Raw genomic sequence first — 6506 nt, 5'->3', positions numbered from 1 at the left:
GCTGCAGCCTCCAAGGCAAAGCTTCGGGTAGATCACTCGAAAAAAACCAAGGGAGGACAGCCCCCCTTTCCTGCAGAAAGGGCCCCAGACTCCGGCGAAAGGGCCCCGACTGCTGAGAAGCCCCTCCCGCCCTTGCCTCATCTCTCCGACTTCCCTGCTTGCCACGTCTCCTTTCCTTTCAAGCAAGGTCGGACCTTGGCTCGGTAACCCCTCACCCGCATCTTTTCCCTTTTTCTCCCCTGCACCTACCGTCCCCCCACTCCAGCTCCTAATTCACCCTCCTCAGAAGCAGAGTGTGGAACCCTCATCCTTTTCCAGCTTGACAGCAGAGCCTGGTCTGTGAGTCCTTGACACCCACACACCCTCTTCCACCACCGCGGGGAAACCTCGGCGCTCTCCGTGGGAGGGCGGTGGGGGCGCGCAGCCTGACAGCCCCGGCTGGACTCCCTTCTTCGCGTCCCCAAGCCTGGATGGGACCAGGCGTCGCTACTTACCTGGCTTCCCCCTAGTCACCGAATGCTGTGGCTCCGTCTCACACCCACAGACGTGCCTTTCCAAGCCCGAGCACGCTCACGGGGTCAGCGGGGTGGGTGGGCACAGCAGGCTGAGGTCACACGGAGGCGGGGGAGGTCCCTGGGAGGTGCGGGAAGGGGCTGTGGCTTGGGCACTTTGGATCGCCAGCGCCGGCTGCGGCTTCACGTCAACAAGCACCGGATGTGCACATAGTAGGTTCTTGAGAAATGCTGCGTCCACCCCAGAACAAAGCCTCATTCCTGATTCAGGCGGGGGAAGGGAGCTTTGGGAGGTGAAAGGAGCGGCAGCAGAAAGGGTAGTGTCAAGTCACCGGCGCCGGAGCAGCCCAGGGAGGGGCTGGGTGGAGAACTGCAGGCGCAGAGAAGCACCCCAGGGCTGGGGCTGCCGACCTAGAGGAGAAAACCCACCCTCGGCCACTTTGCCTAGCCTCCCCTAGACCTGGACGCTCAAGTGTTCCAGCGTCCCCCCAACCCTGGAAAAAATCACCGTGGACGCCCCATCTGTCTCTTCACCTATCTAGGGGACCCAAATTGTCTTAGCTGTGCTAGGGGACTTGAAAGGAGGCCACCCAGCCAAGGAAGTGTGTGAATGGAAGCGAAAAGCACACAAACTTCTCCAAGGACCAAATTTACCAAGGATGACTGCCCCTACTTCTCCCCTCTCCCACCCTTAGGTAAAGCAAAACCCCCCCAAACTGGCCAAAGTAGGACGCTAAAGGACTCCCCCCCCCAAGATTCCTAGCAGTGCTCCCGTGACCACCAGGCCAGCCCTACCTCTTCCCCTCCCTAAACACCCCCTTCTCCCTTTCACAGTTTGTCCCATGGACCAGTCCCCTCCCCACCCCACCACACATCCTGGTGGTAGACTGGTATATAGCTGTAGTGGCTGCTGGGGCTGAGCACTCCCATCCTGGCAGCTTGGAGCCACCGCATGAGGGGGAACAGGGCTCCTATCCCCAGCTTAGCCTGCACACTGCACTGACCTTGGCTGCATGCCCACATGGGCAGGGACTGAGGCTAAAGGGTCAAAGGAGAAATGTACCTAGTCATGGGGAAGCAGACCCCCTGAACTGGCCTAGGAAGTGATTGCCCGGTCATGGGGCTAAACATTTCATCAAGGAAGGAAGGTCCTGTGGCCCAGCGATGGGGTCTCGGGAGGTGGGAAGATGCCTTTATTTGGGGCCCAGATGAAGAAAGCGAACACTGATAGGAGAGGAAGCAGAGTGTCTCTCTCAGGAGAGCCAGTTCCAGCCTCCCCCACTGGCCCAGCCTGCCTGGAAGCCAGGGCAGGGAAGTTCTGGCCTCAGAGCCACCCAGGTTGGTGGCTGAGTCTCCTTGGCGAGGAGAGGTGCTGAGTGAGTGAGTTCTGGTTCAGAGACCCAGGCTGTCTAGGTGGTCCTCCTCTGTCAGCTCCTAGATCTAGCCCTATTCCTCCCCTACCCCCCCCCCCCACTTTCTTCAAACTGTCAGCAGATCAGCACAAGGGGCCCGGGGATGGTCACTGAGCCTGTCTCCCCACAGACTGCGTGGTCTCTCCTCCCCCAGTTCAAGGGATCTCTGGAGTGGGGTGGGCTGTCCTCCCTTCCCAGCCCGGAGCCTTTTCCATGAGGAGTGGACTTCACTCTTCCTTCTCCTTTCAGCTCCTCCCGCCACCTTTCCTGAGTGTGTGCTGCTCCCCCGCCCCATTTCTGCCAAAGCAGCCATGCCAGGATGTGGGGCTCAGCACCTTTCCCCACCTCGGCACGTACCCTGCAAGCCCAGGGGTCCCCCACAGAGAAGTATTTTTCCTTCTGGTCTCAAGGAGCAGGGAGAATGGCTCCTTAGGGGGTCCAGGACCACCGGGTCCCTCCCCTCAGGCTAGGGTGCAGAGGGTCCCTGCTTAACCACCTCCCGTGTTGTCGGGAAGGGTTAACTGCCTCAGAGCAGGAAAGCAGAGAGAGGGAGATGCGGGAGGAAAAAGCCAGGGCGGAGAGAAAACACGCTGCACTCCCCTCCCCCACCAAGTAAGACCAGACTGACAGCCGGGACAGACCGGCGGCTCTGTCCTCGTCATCAGCAGTTCAGCCACCAGGCCCCTCCCTCGCGCCGCAGTCACTGCAGACCTCCTTGCCCTCAGTGGTAGCCACCTGGCACTGGGCAGGGCACCTCAGCAACACAGCCTCGTCCCTGCACTGGAGGCAGTGACCACTTTTCCCTTCCTCCATTCCACGCCCTGGTCCGATCTTTCCTGGGAGCTGGCAGCTGCTCCCCACGCGGTCAGAAAGCCTGAACTTCAGGTCCTAGGAACACTGATCCAGCCACCTGGCCCCGCAGTCCCAAAGGACACACAGGGGCACCACTGGGGGAGGAAGCAGGAGGGCATCATTTCAGTGTGTCTGTGGCACTTGCCCCCCCCCCCCCTTCATGGGAAGGGAAGGGGGAATCAAGAAAGCTGGACTTTTATAGCCCTTTTATCTGACCCACTCCCTCTTAAAGGGATCCAACCCCCCTTCTTAAAGGGATCTACTGAAATTATTTGCCCCCCCAGGCAAATCCAAGTGCAGATTTCAGTTTGGTCTTTACTTGGTGGGGCCACTTTCCCCAGGGATGGGGAGGCAGAAGTGCCCTCCCCAAGACTGGACTGGACGGACAAGGACCCCTCAGGGCACCAAGAAGCCAGCCCTTGAGTGCCCAACCAAGACCAGAAGGGCTCCCTCTGTTGGCCCCCCACTGCCCCACCCAGAGGGTGGAAACAGGGATCTGTGTGGCCCCAGTATCGAATAAGAAGGAAGGAAGGGGAACTCCATGCACTCATACTCTGGGATACACATGACCGTGGCGCAGTGTCCAAACCCCCCATCTGTCCAGGGCTGGCCTCCAGACTGCCGGCCAGGGGAAGTCTTTGAAGGCTGCCTAGCCCCAGAACACTGTTTTGGTATTCTCTCTCTCCCAGTCCCACAGCCTTACCCTCTTTGGGGTCCCAGGCTTTCCCCTTGGGGTGCCGTCTCCCCAAGTTGCCCCCTAGAGAGCGCCAACAGCTGCAAACCACAGCCCGTTGTAGGTGCTTCCAAGCCCTAGACGGCGGGGTCTCTGGGGTCTGTCTGAGCCCCAGGCGCATTTCCCCCCATCACCCTCGAGAGGGTGGGGGATGGGCACACCTCGACTCCGCGGAGCCGCGCAGAGCCGCATCCTCGGGTTCCAGTCTAGACTCATCCTGCCCTTGGGGTTCCGGGGTGGCAGACCCGGAGGGCGCGTGAAAGGGAGGGGTCAGGCTCCGAGGTACGAGCACCCAGGGGCAGAATCGGAAGCCAGCACTCACGGCAGCCTCCCCTTCTGCCCCTTCTCCCTTCGCCCGTGGAGGGTCGAGGCTGCCAAGGGAGGGCCTGCCGGGAGCTTGGGAACTCGCCAAGCGCCCCCCACCCCCGCCGCGCTCGCTCCCGGGAGAAGCGGCTCCCCCCCAGGACTGGAGCTCGGAGCCCTGTTCCCCACCCCCCCCCCCAGCCACACACACACCCCTCCCCGCCACCGCCCCCCCCCACTCCGGCAGCTGCTGCAGCCTCCGGCTGAGGTCAGGCTCCACCTCCTTTCTCCGGAGGGAGAGCGCGGAGGGCTGTTTGTTGTCGGGGTGTGAGGGAGAAGGTTCGAGATCACCTGCCCGGTGGGCGCGGGCTCGGCGGGGAGCTCGCCGCAGGGGGTGTCGGGCCGACCCCAGCCCGGCGCCCCTCCACCCCTCGGGCTCCGGAAAGGCAGCGCCCGTCGCTGCTCTGGCGGTGAAGCCAGACGCCCCCTCGGCGCGCCCCCGCCCAGCCGGCCACCCCGGGGGGCGGGGGGACCTCGACATGCCCAGCCCCCCCCCCCCCCCGCCAAAGGACAGTCGGGGGTCACCTCGAGGAATACGACTTCCTGCTCTCAAGAAGCTTCCAGTCCCGGCGGGGGTGGGGGGCTGGGATGTGTTGGGAATGGAAGGGACGGAAAACCAGGATGATGAATCGAACTTCCTGGCGGCAACAAGTCATGGCTGCGGAGGAGCCGAGCGGAGGGTGCCCAGGTGGGGCGCCGGGGTGCGGGGTCCCCAGGACCCAGCCGAGCTGCCCGCGGAGCAGCGGGGACTGACCGCAGCAAAGGGGCAGAGCAAGCAGCCCAGGGGGACACAGTGCCACCGGGGCCAACGCCCGCGGCCTTTGGAAGCAATGCCAGGGGTGAAGGGCTTCGCCCCAAAGGCGCTGGGGGAATGGGGACACGGCGGACTCCGAGCGAAGAAGGTCCCGACAGAGAGCCCGAGGGAGTCGGGGAGCAGGAGGGTGTGACTGTCGCCCAAGGGACGGTTCACCTTGAGCCTCCCCGCCCTTCCGAGTGGGGGCTGGGCAGGACGCGGCCATCCTGGGGGAGATTCCTCTCTGCGGGACTCCCCCGGGAAGGGGTGGGAAGGACCCAGTTCCTTGCCTCTATTCTCACCCCTTCTGGACAGTCGTGTCCTTCCAGAACTGACGCCATTTCCTGGAGCGGCCTCAAGAGCAAACAGGGGGCCCAACTTCATCTCCCAGGTGCTCTTACCCCATCCCCCCGGGACTTGACTGTTCAGGCAGTGGACGGTACTGGAAGCTGACATCACGTGGAGGGCTGGGTGCATCTTCGCCCCTTGACGTGCCAAACTCTTTCTGTGACAAAGTGGGAGACCGAGGCTGAGGGATTAGTGCCTGGCCCTCTGCACACAGGTACAATTCACCCCGAAGCCTGACTGCCTCTCAAGCCAATGTTGTTCCTCCACCCCAGCCCTCAGGACTGTCTTCTGGGTGCCTGCAGAGCCTTGCTCCCCGTTTGCATGCCCACTTGCAACCCATTCACTCCCAGGATCAGGAGTAGGGCACTGAGGGAAGGCATCTGCAAAGCCTTGCCCTTTTCTCAGAGCTGGAAGCAAACTCTGCAGCTCTCTCTCTTTTTTGGTTTGTGGTCCACACCCGGTGGTGCTCAGGAATCAGTGCTCAGGGGTCACTCCCCAGGGCTGCTAGGGGACCATGTGCTAGTGCGGGGACTACAACCCAGGCTTCTGCATGCAAAGCAGGCGCATATCCTATAAAACCTCCTCCCTTGGGAGCTTTTTCCTATGGTGTGTGTGGGGGCAGTGGGGGAGGGAGGAAGGTCTACAGATTAGGTTGTGCTCATTGTTTGTTCCTGGAGGCCCCAGAATCCTCCATCTCAAGCCTGATTTCCTGGAACCCCAGTGCCCAGGATCTCCCTATTCTCTCCTGCTCTGCTGTTGTCTGCCTGTGTGTCCCGGCACACCCCAGGACACAGAGAGGTACAGTATCCTGGTTTTTTGTTTTTGTTTTTGGGTAATACTCAGCAGTGTTCAGGGCTTACTCCTGGCTCTGTGCTCAGGGAACACTCCTGGCAGTACTTGGGAACTGTATGGGATGCTGGGATTCAACCGGAGTTGGCCACATTCAAGTCAAGCACTGGCCCCAGACATCATTCTGATTGCCCTGGGCCATGGCCCCAGGGCATACCCCCACTTCCTCACCCCTGGCACAGTCCCACTCAGAGATCCCAAGCCAGTCTCCTTTGGGTAGAATTAAGCAAGCAGACACATTCTGCTTGACAAACTGTCTCATGTGGCATTCCAAAGGTTTGGATTTGGGAGACAGTGCTGAAATTTTGGAAGATTTCCATAAAAACCCAGGTTCGTCTAGTGTCTTGACTCCCTGGCACCAATTGCTACAAAAAGTCCTGCTACATGTCTGGTTTTGAGTTTCCAGTTATTCTCAACCAACTTATGACAAAGGACTGTTCTTACTAAAGTGAAAAATAAAACAAATCCATATTTTCAGTTTCTCTTGAAAAAACAGAAGCCCTTGCTGCCTTTGGCCCACATTTCACTTCGAAGCAGAGTCTGGTGCCAAGGGCAAATGCCAGCTTCACGAGGCAGTATGCTGCTGTGTCCCTGGTCCCACCTTGCTCTCTGTGGGTATTTTTGACACACGGTTCCTCCTCAGT

Source organism: Sorex fumeus, unplaced genomic scaffold (assembly GCF_029834395.1).
Source record: "Sorex fumeus unplaced genomic scaffold, SorFum_2.1 ptg000098l, whole genome shotgun sequence".
In the NCBI taxonomy this organism is placed as follows: domain Eukaryota; kingdom Metazoa; phylum Chordata; class Mammalia; order Eulipotyphla; family Soricidae; genus Sorex; species Sorex fumeus.
The sequence above is the reverse complement of the archived record's forward strand: the minus strand, read 5'-3'. Positions refer to the sequence as shown.